Genomic DNA, 11,402 nt, shown 5'->3' with positions numbered 1-11,402 from the left:
GGGTCATTCACAGAAACAGAATGTCTGAAGAGTATGTGTTAAAATAAGCATATTTAACATAAGTACATTGTATAGAGGTTTCCAAAATACATATTAAAAAGAGGGGAAAAAAGCTAGCAAGAACTCTCTTGCAGTCTCCTAAATTACTTACTTAGTCTGAGGTGATAGCATAGGGGGGAGATGCAGTGGTTTCATCACCTCCTATGGGTGAAGACTTCAGAAATCAGCATTCCTATAGAAAAGTACAGGATTTAAATCAAGAAGATGACTTGCAACACAACTTTTGACTTAATCTCAGGGTGATATTACTTTGAGAATAAGGCAAATGAAAATGACAGGCATTGGTGCCTGTTGAGAACTGGATGCCCTGGTTTTCAGAACATCTCAGTGGATTGAAAGGACTAACTCTGGGAAATTGGTCGAGCACCAGATTTGGTCTAAGATAAAGTTCACCTGTCTGCCCCTGTGAGAAAAAACAAAATGGGATCATGAGTGCAGGGTGAGGATGTGCTTGAGAGTACAGTTAAGATGCCTGAGGCAGGGATGAAAAATCCACCTTTCCTCAGAGGAGAGAACCATCTGTGATAAAAGGCTTTGGAGCCTTGGTTTGTCAGAGACACTTGAGGGAGCTGGGGCAGAGGAGAGGTTTTCTCCTGCATTAACAGGACATGCAGGAGGTCATAGCTGTAACTAGGAAGAGGAGAACAGAGAAAATGCTCTGGATTTTCCACAGTGTTTTAGAATGCCACTTCTGCAGGGAAAAATCCCCAAAAGCTGCTTAGCAAACCATGGGCTGATGGGCTGAAAAGGATGCATATTTCCCCTCCCAAAGTATGGAGGTGGATGGCTTGGTGGGATGAGGGAATTGGGGAAACTCATGTTCATCCTAAATTGAATCCAGACAGGATTAAACAGGTCCCAATTCTGGAGCTGCTGGGAACAAGGGAAAGAAAACACCTGGTTTTGTCACATAATTTTCAAGAAACTTTGTTCATAAACAGGAAAATGAAGTGGCTGAAAGAGATGTGGAGAGGGAAGTAAGAAAGGGAAAACTGTGGTACCCACCAGGATTTGCTTTGTCCTCGGTGGGATTCGGTGACAGGGAGAAAGAAAATGGTTTCAGATTCTAATTTTTAATCAAGCAAGTGATTGAAGAAGGCAAGAAGGAGAGAAGGACCTGCCCTGGAAGGGCAAAGTGAGCATTGAGGAGATCACTCAGAAACATTTTCCTTTCTCTTACTTCACTGTAGTTTTTTTCTGTGCAATAAATGTATATTTAATCTAGCTCATTCTAGTAGAACTCTGCTCTGGAATTAAAAAACATGCTCTTGTGTCTTTGGGTGTCTCACCATGGATGGGTGGAAGCAAATCCATCTCTTACTCTTGAGATGCTGCCAGGCAATTTGTGATACCACAAATCCAAGCACTTACATATGAGTGAGGTCTCGAGAAAGCACTGACTTGGACACACTAATCATACCAGTAAAGAGAGGGAGGCCTCTGAGTGCAAGAGTGACCATTTCCATCATGATGGATAGTTTTAATGAAAATTGTTTTTTAAGGCGTAGGCTAATCTATTTTTTGTTTAAAAAGTAAAAATGGGGAAGCAAAAAAGATTTTTGAAAAAATGAAATGTATAGTTTTGACCAGCAGCAGAAAGCGTAATAAGGTTTTGCTTTGGTTTGGTTTTTGGTGGTTTTATTTACATATTTTTGTGCAAATGAACAGCTTTTGAAATGATGATAAATCAGAGAAGGAAAAGGAAAATGTTTTGTACTCTTAGACCAGCAACATGAATGCAGAATTGGATGCTTTGCTGGGCTTCTGGCTGTGTTGAAATAAAGAGAATTTTCCTAGTTTTTCAAGCTGAGTGAAGTTGGGAGCAGTTTGCCGTATGATACGGAATACAGTGAATCAGCATTCGCGATGGCAGCTATTTATAGTTACTCTATTTTTATTCAAAGCAAAACAATAGCACTGAATTTCAGGCAGTTGGACCAGACACTCAGGAAGGTCTCTCTGGAAGCTGAGGGGAAAATAATCCCATCTTGCTGCATCTTGAGGGCTGAGCTCGTGAGCTCCGCCGGCATCTCCATTTCAGTGCCGTCCTCCGAAGGTGAAATCCGGGGCTGTGCTGGGGAGCTGCAGGAGCAGATGCCTCTAAAATGTGGGTTTTATCCCCTGTTCAGGGGGCTACCAGCATTCCTCGTATTTTCTATTTAAAAGACTCAGCAATGTAATTAATGCCTGCTAATTTTAACCCTCTCTTCCAGGTTTTCTGTGTCTGTTCCACATCCTCCTGCTGCTGCTGCTGAAGCCAACGTGGATCCGAATGCTGTGGCTACAAAGGCTTGTCACTGTCTCGTGCTGGGTCCCTCAAATCCAGGAGCTACTTGGCAGTTTCCAAGGCAACCACCTGTGGAATAATTAAAAAGGATGAAGTGTTAGCGTGCCACATATAAGGAATTCTTGCCTGGAGAAAGCGTTTCACTTTCTTCCGTCTTGAAGAATCAAAAGGTGCTTCTGCCAGCAAAGTTAAGGTAGTACAATTAAAAAGTAATGATTTATTTTCTGGAAGTTTGGAGGTGGAGCAACAAGCCTGATTGGACTGTATGCTATACAGAAATGACCATGGTTCCTTCTGGGTTTATATTTTGGGTAGATTTAAACCCAAAATGCACGAGAATGGTGGTGATGGAGGCAGTATTTTGTATTAGTAAAACAGTTGCATGGGCTGTTTTGCACTTCATGCTGTCTTCCCTCGGATGATTTTAAGCTGGGAAGGACTAAAATGGAGCATACATTAGTTGGAGCATAAATATAGGAAGTGCAGCCTTCATGCCAAGTACACTGAGATTTCTTTGGCATTCAGTGCAGTGATAGATATAAAAGGAATCTAAGAGTGGGCTCACTGCAAAATGACAGTCGGAATCAAGGGTTGATCTTTATCCCAGAGCTTAAAGGGTGGGCAGTGACTAAGTCCATGCAGAACCAAACTGATAATCAGGTTTAGCTGCTTCAGTGAAGCAGCAGCTAAAACAATTTTGAAGTCATATTCCCAGATTCAGAGCTGAAATTGCACAGTGGGAAAAAAAAATAAATATTAAGCAAAAGAAGCCTGATAGAATAACAAAAAATGGCAAATTTGCTTCTGAAAGTTTGAAACGTTACTTCAGAAGCTGATGGCGAAGGTGTTAGACTTCAGATAACTGGAAAAGTTCTTCTCCAAGTATTATATGTTACTGGATGTATCAGCTTGTTATATATTCCTTTTCTGCCAGTCATTCAAATAGAGTTGAATAGAAAAATATTATTCATTTCTGACAATGGAGTTAAATGGAGGAAAACCACATTCCCATTCTTCCCATAGTCCAAATAACTGCTCAAGTCTGGTTACCTTGCCTGATGCTCTTGTACAGTTAATTTTAGGCGTGATAATTTTGTGTAATTTATTTTAAGAAAAAAAAAAGAGTCCTAAATTTTGAAGTAGAAATATTTGGGATGCCATCTGGGCTTTACATAATAAATTTTTCCTGCCAAAATGTTTGTGGGATTCTGTTGGGAAGTGGATGGGATTTCACATTCCATCTCTTTCCACAGCACAAGATCATTGTTTTTTAGATATGGTGGGTCCAAGAAGAAATAAGAATTGTGTGGTGGCAGATCTGTGATCTGAGGGAATACAAATAGAATATATCCAATAACAACTCTCACCTTTTACAGATGTTACCTAATTTCAGCAGCAAATATTAGCAGGTACCAACTGAGTACAGCTGCAGTTTTCCACTCTAATACTTGATTTCCTGTCCATTGGTTGGTTGTCACCACATCTTAAATGCCAAAATGGTTTTCTTTCTGCAGTAATTCTTCAGCCTGTTAATTCCTTTCAATATGGAGCTGAGGAAAGTGTTTTTTTCAGGCAAATGCTGTTTTCACATGTGGAAGGAGTGTGCTGGCAAAGTGTCTGCACCAAGCACAGTGAGGAGGATACAGAATTGAGACACTCTGGAGGGTAGAATGAAGGTATTTGGTGTGTGTGGCTCCAGATCCTTGATCTTTCCAAGCAGCATCAATAACTCTCAAAGGTGGGATTGGGCACCTGTGAAAGAGCACATGAGTGTATTTGTGGAAGCCTGATGCAGTAGCAATCGGGCACAGCAATGCAGGATTCCCAGGAATCCTGGGAATCCAGAGGAGTTTCAGCTTGGATGCTTCTACAAAACATCCCAAACACATACAAATACCTTCATTTTTCTGTTTGACCTCAAATGCTGTGGGGGAGGTTTTTCTCACGAAGCTTAAATGTCCAGGTGTTGCTGGGCAGGTAGGATGACCAATGAACAGCTTCCTGACAGTTCCTATTCCAGACCCCCTTGAAGGGGATGACTTATCTCTGAAGAGGTGCCTGTAGAAAGGAATCCATCTTTTCCATGGATAGTTCTGCCTGGATTTAGGTAATTTAGCCCAGGTGGCAAACCTTCCAGGAACTTCAAGTGTGCAATTAGATATATTTGTATGTAAAATTAATTGATCTCTGCTTGGTTCTCCATATTCCATTCCTATTCCAGACTTTCCAGAGCTGAGTGGAGTTGCACTTGATCACTGGTACAGCCCCATTACTCATCCTCCTTTTCCCAACTTGGACATTTGACCCTGTCAGTTTTCCCAGCCTTTATCTGCAAGTCTGTGGTTCAGTGTCAAGGGTAGTGAAGAACCCCACAGAGTTTGTTAACATAGTTCGTAAGAGAAATAAAAACAGCCACGCTAAATTTAGGCAGCTGTGCTGTGTGAAAGAAAATACAGTAACAGGCAAAATTGATTTCTGATGTTTTTTCTATAAGTTACATTCTAACGGTCTTTAATCCCTGGGAAGTTTTACAAGACTGAAGGGAAGGAGTAGGTGGTTAGAGGCAGTGATTTGTTCAATAATTTTAATCTCTTAAAGTGATTCAGTACCTGTTGACATAGAAGTTGTTTCTGTAGCCTTGGCTATTAAGAATTAGTGCTCCATGTACCCAGAAAAGTAAAATTTTTTTTTTAATTCTCTTTCTGTGGCAGATTTGTTTTGCTCCATGTTGGAGCAACTTGGCATCTTTTTGAGAAGAAAAATAATGGGAAATAGTGATATGGTAATTATTTCAAAGATTATTTTGGGACAGTGGTTAATATTTTCCTATTTTTAAACCATTAGACTGTATTAAGAGTGAGTTACAGTGTGGTAGTCTAAAAGTGTCATTAAAATACCCATTAATTTTGTTAAATGAATTAGGACTGTTTCCTGGAATAAGTAGAACTTTTCATCTTGTTGCTTGGAAATCCAGGTGATTTTTCAAAGTGGGTTTGTTTTTTTCCTTCTAGCAAGAGTGGAAATGTAGGGGAAATTCAGGGAAAGAGCAAAAAGCCCAAGTCACCTTTGTGGAAAAGGGAACTCAAACAATGAATGGGCTCTTTTATTAGGCTTGATTTTCCTTTGAGAAGGAGGGGACTATTTTGCTGCACTTTGGTGGATGGGTGTTTTATGGGGAGCAAAGCTGCATTGTAACTTTAATGCAAACAGAATTATCTACAGGGTGACAGACTTTATGCTTGGGCATCTGATCCCTTTCACCCCGCCAGCTGCTCCTGCTGGGCATTTTGGATTTGCTTTTCCAGCATAGTTCTGATGATTTTGCCTGACAGACAACACAGAAAGTCTAGAATAGACTAAAAAGGTCTGACAGCTTGCAGAGAGGTACTGAAGGTAGGAGGAGGAAAGAGCTCTTGTCATTTACTGACCTAGAGCAGTGATTTGTCTCCAGCAGTGGCTACAGGTGGGTTATTGAGGAGCACAGCAGCAGAATGGGAATAGGATCCTCCTCCTGCACACCCTTCATTGTCCAGACAGCTGTTGGACATGGATTGACTGAGCTGGATGTTTTTTGTTTGTTTTTTTTTTTTTTCAGTGTTTACTGGGTTTGTCTTTTGGAATTCATGAGTGAGGAGTACTGGGAAGTGTAAAGCTCTGGTTCTCCACCACATCAGCCTGTTCAGTGAGGAGCCATCTTCTTTTGTTAACTTCTGAGCCTGAACTCCATTTAAAATACGCTTCTTTCACTGGAGAAGACTTAAGTAATTAATACATAACTATTTCCATTACAACTATAATTTTCTAGAGCTCAGCCTGCTGCAGTGTTGAGTCAGTTCAAAGCCTGCTGACCTATATACATGAAATAGGGCCACTTACCCCACCTCCACTCATCCTACTTCGCACTCAATTTCATTGAGAGTCCTCATTAATTTCACTCCTGAATTTCATTTATATATTTTAATGTCCAGTGAGTTATCTGCACGCATTTCTTTTTGTTTTTTCCTACTTATTTACTGCCTTTGCTACTGTGAATAACTTTACTGTCATCAGCAGATGTTGTCATCTCACTGTTGAGCCCTTTTCATGCCACTTATGAATTCATTGAACAGTGCTGGGAACAGATCCCAGTTCAGATCCCTGTGGAAAGAAGAGCTGGAATGGCACCAAGCCCTGCCAAAAGCAGAGTGGCTTTGCCCACTTCTCCATGTGGCACAGCTGAATTGGTGGTAAAATCCCTGTGCTGTTTTGGTACATTTGTAAATGTCAAGTCACTGTAAAATATTTTGTAGGAATGGATGATAATATGTAAGATCTAATGTCATTCTTCATCACAGCAATGTTGAGGTTGGAAAAGACCTCTAAGATCACCAAGTTCTGCCTTGGAGCACCACCATATTCACCACTAAACCATATCCTCAAGTGCCATATCCATGCATTTTTTGACTCCACCACTTCCCTGGGCAGAGTGTTCCAGAGCTGCCTATTTGTAAATTCACCTTTGAAAGATAGGGTGGGCAAAGGATTCACCTTTTTGGATGACTGAGGATGATGTTTAATGTTTACAAGGTCCACGCCTGCTTTGTTCACAGCATTTTTCATCTTCTGAGTTTTTAGTCTCAGAACCAACTTGGTTTGAACCTGATGGTTTATTACTCTCTGCATTGCCAATAAATGGAAAATTATATTGAATAAGGGAAATTAGGCAACAGAATTGATCTCCACAATCATAAATACACACTTGTTTTAGATGATTAGGTGTAGGAAATGGCCTGAGCAGTAGAACTGCTCCTTGCTCTTGTTTTTCAACATTAATGTAGCAAACATCTAATGTAAAACTGGGCCAGATTTAAAGGATCTGTAGCATGAAATAACTTTTCCAGTGGTGTCCTGCAGCTGCAGCTTAGAGAAGTAGAGAGTTGAGGACACTAAAATGCTGCATATAAATGCAGTGTCCCAATGTCCCACTGCTGCTTCCTTTTACCTCCTCTGTTCATTCCTTATTACTCCTGAAATTCAGTTTGCTTTTTCACTGCTCCTGTTGCCAACCACTGTGAAAACTGTATTTTCACAAAGCTATCTGTAGTGACTTCAAGGTCTCACCTAATCAGGAAAAAAAACTAATTTAGAACCCCTCATTTTCAGTGCGTAGTTGGTCGCTTTTTTCTATGTACAGGGTCTTAGAATTAATCTACTTGAATTTCATGTTCTGTTTTCTCTCGCAGTCACGCTGTATAATAACTAGCTGGAAGAAAACACTGAGGGTAACTGCTTTGATGCATTTACTGGTTTATCTGTAATAGACCTGTGACCTCACAGTGTGTCCTTTTCAACATAATTTGTTGTGCAGTTAAATGAGAGAGGTCTAACTCTAGACCTGTACAGGAGTCTGGTTTTAGGTATGCATATGAGGCTTTATGTTCTAAGGATGTAAATTAACTGTTGGTTAGTAAGACCCTTCCTCCTTTCTGCTCTACAGCTGAGTTTTCTTCAAGACCTTGTGGAGAAATTGGTAATTTTTAGGGACTGCCAACATCCACAGCACCCTTTCAGAGCCCTCCTGTCTGTGACCTGCAGATTGCAGCCCATCAGTTGGTATTTTTAATAACTTGGTTTCCTTAGAAGTCTGGCTGTGTCCACGTGCTCCTGGCTGTGGAATTCCTGGTAGGCTTTGGCAGTGAGCAGTGCTCAGCTTCCCGGAGAGAGGATCCTCTTGCCTGCTCCTCTCTGCAGGCAGGCGCCAGAGCTGGAAGTTCCCTAAACTCTTACGTCCTGAACACTGAGTTCATTTGGGTTTTCATGTGGTGAAGAAGCATTTCTGAGTTTTTTTCCCCCCTCCCCACAGCTTTGTCCTGTCGAGCCCTTTATATTCTGTCACCTGCTGGCCCAGCAGTCTTTCTCATAAGCTTCACCCTTCTGGTGCATTTGATAAAATTTCCTCCTAACACATCAGTTCTCAGTATTTTTTTTTTCAGCTTAAAATTTTGCATTTAGTTTCTTAAAGTCTTTTTTTTTTTTTTTTTCCCCTGGAATCATGGTATGATTTCTCTTTTTGAAGGACATGCTTTTGAACCCTTTTTTAATATTGTTCTTCATTTTGTTTGAAGTTGTACTTACTCTATTCTTCCATATGCAATAGGGGATCTTTAGCAAGCTGTCATCCTTGTAATACTCTCCCCTTTTTTTGCCTGTTCATTTTAGTTTTCTTTATAGCAGTTTCCTTGATTTTTCATCACAGAATGCCTGAGCTTATTTGAGGACCTGACTAAGGTCACTTGGTCCAACCCTCATGCTCAAGCGGGGATTTTTTTTTTAGTCGCATAGCTAAAAATAGAGAAAACTACTGTTTCAAGTACTGAACTTGAGTGCTTTGTAATCAGTAATGCAGCCACTCTTGCAGCAGTGAAGATCCTGTGCCCAGGTCAGGGCTGGGTCAAGTTTTGCCTCTGCTGTCAGTTTTTGGAGTTGTTTGAAGGAGTGCTAATTAATGGTGTCTAAAAATGCATTGTTTACATTACAGTGACTACTCTGAGAATTTGTCCACCTCCAAAATCCTGCAGTTTGGCCACTTTAATTTCAAGAGATGATGATTGATGCTGATAACTGTCAGGTACTTCATGAGGCTGGGAAGTTCCAGAACCACAGAATGGTTTGAGTTGGAAGAGACTTTATAGACAATCCAGTTCCACCCCCTGACATAGGCAGGGACACTTTCCACTATCCCAAATTTCTCCAATTGTGGAGTTGCGTTATTTAAATAACGCAACTCCACACTCCAATCCCTGTTCAACCTGGCTTTAGACACTTCCAGGCATGGAGCATTGTCTGGAACTAGGAAGTCTCTCTGCTTCTGAACTTGGTTTTGTGTCTTTTCTTTCTTCCTGTGCTTTTATTGGTAGGAAGAGGTTTTGAGCTTCATGGGCTTCCATGCACTTTGAGATGCTCTTGTCAGACAAACTGACACAAGAAAGTTTATTACCAGAAAATTTCTCCTTCTTGTGTGTCTCATCCTGCTGGAATAATTGGAAGATTCTGCCCCCCAGCCAGTGAAGTGGAATGAGCAGTTTGGTTCATCCTTCTGTAATTATTTCTGTGTGGTCAGATGAGCTGCTGTCTGCATTCCCTGAGCTGTAGTGAGGGATTTAGACACCCAAAATCCTCATAGATCTAGTGCAGGTATTTGAAATGGAGTGAATTAAATCTCACCCTGGTATTTCAGTGTTTTGAACTGGCCAGTGTTTCCACTTTTAGAGAGTTTTTTCAGTCATGATGGTTAAGAAAGAGCAATTTGATACTTGATTAAAAGCAAGAAGGCTTGCAGTCTCTTTGGGTGAAAAGAAGTTACAGTCCTTTGGGTGACCTAGAAGGATAAAATGAGAATGGAATTTTAAATCACATTTAAAGATATTATAAAATGATGTTGATTGCAAGGAACAGCAGCTTAGTTTGACTTGGGTGCTTGATAGTTTCACCTGTTTTTCCTCATTCTTACGTAAGTACATGAGAAGTTTGCAACTTGGAGATGTACTCAGAGGCTGCATTTCTAGCAGTATATATTCCATTTCAGAGACTATTTTCAAAAGCATGCGGTAACAGGTAAAGGGGGAATGGCTTCAAACTGAAAGATAGCAGTTTTAGATGAGATATTGGGAGTAAATTCTTTACTGTGAGGGTGGTGGTGCCCTGGCAGAGGTTACACAGAGAAGCTGTGGCTGCTCCATCCCTGGAAGTGTCCAGCCTGGAATAGTGGAAGGTGTCTCTGCCCATGGCAGGAGGTGGGACTGGATGGGCTTTAAGGTCTCTTCTTGCTGAAACCATTCTGCAGTTCTGTGAAATGAAGAAAAACCCCAGCATACTCAACAGAAGAATCTGGGTTGAGACTAATCTGTCTTTAAAGGTCAGGCTGAATTTGGGTGTTACCACTTTCTGTTCGTTCCGTATGGTCAGTGGCAGCATCAGTTGAGCTGTTTCTGAGTTTTTAAGATGAGTTTGTGTCTGGACTTATTCACACACTACCAAGAAAAGGAAAACCCAAAGCCAACCCTGAAGCAGATCTTTTAATTTCTTAGTTGTTAGTGGTTGTTCATCCAAATAAGGGACTGATCTGACTCGCTGGAAATTTTGTGGTGCTTTTACCCTTGATATTATGAGATTGCAGTGCTCAGGTTCGTGTGGGTGAGCGGGCAGTCCTGCCTCAGTGTGCACACACAGAACCCTCAGCAGCCTCTGGCCTGAGGCTGATGAACTTTTTTCTGTTCTCTTTTGTTCTGTCTGTAGCTTCCTCACTTTTGGGCTCTGCAAGAATGCAGACTGGTCTAAAAACTATGTAGATTACATAATGTAGGGCTGGGGTTTCTTCCAGCTGAGTGCTGCCTGATCTCAGTTTCTAGCAGGTTTGGAAAGATCTTCTGCCCACCAAACCTTAGAGCAGGTGTTTGCTTCAGCAGTGGCATTTGCTGATCTCGTTGTTGTGTTAATTTGGGGAAAGACAATATTTTCTGGAGGTCTGAAGGATGCTGAGAGCTCTGTCTTCATTTGTTCCCATCAAATAAATGTGGATTGAATGCAAATGTGCAGGGATGGTGTCAGGACAGAGAAGGGTGTTTTCAGTTAATATCTGCCAAGAATTAAGGAAAATTAACGCAAAATTCTTGTGGTTTGGGACAGTACTCACTGGAGGAGTTGTCTGCTCCACAGATGGGGCTGTACAGAATACTTGGGATAACTCGTCTGAAGCAAGGTTTGTGTACAATTCTGCAGGGGTATCTTTCACTCTCTTTAGATGCAGCAATTTGTAGTTCTTAAGGGAAGGACCCCACAGTTCTTGCTCAGGAAAAAATCATACTGAAATCAGTGGTAAGATTTTGTTGGTATCAAAGCCTGAAGAAGCCTCTGCAGTCAGTGAATAATCAGTTTGGTGTTTATTCAGAGGATTTGTTTCCTTCAAGTTGTCCATTTTCACCTTCTGTAAGGTCCTAAGGTTATTTCAGGAATTAAGTTTCCGGTGTTGTCTATTTTAGACACTTGGCGTGGGATTTCAGACTCTGCTGAGGTGTTG

At 41.1% G+C, this 11,402-nt stretch overlaps 1 protein-coding gene across 28 annotated transcripts in view; it reads left to right on the top strand.

Annotated features, from left to right (window-relative positions):
• The window catches only part of LOC110470912 (endonuclease domain-containing 1 protein-like), a 159,908-nt gene that overhangs the window by 33,926 nt on the left and 114,580 nt on the right, over positions 1-11,402 (top strand). For 22 of the 28 annotated variants that reach the window (XR_014951862.1, XR_014951863.1, XR_014951852.1 and 19 more), the window contains one exon: positions 2,274-2,540. The gene's annotated coding sequence lies outside the window, so the exon portion shown is untranslated. Of the gene's footprint in view, positions 1-3; positions 2,168-2,273; positions 2,541-3,919; positions 4,086-11,402 lie in introns of those variants that run through there. The other 6 variants (XR_014951864.1, XR_014951858.1, XR_014951856.1 and 3 more) reach the window with 3 other exon arrangements.

Source organism: Lonchura striata, chromosome 1A, assembly GCF_050655825.1.
Source record: "Lonchura striata isolate lonStrDom1 chromosome 1A, ASM5065582v1, whole genome shotgun sequence".
Classification (NCBI taxonomy): domain Eukaryota; kingdom Metazoa; phylum Chordata; class Aves; order Passeriformes; family Estrildidae; genus Lonchura; species Lonchura striata.
Note: the sequence above shows the minus strand (reverse complement) of the source record. Positions and strands in the feature narration are given on the sequence as shown.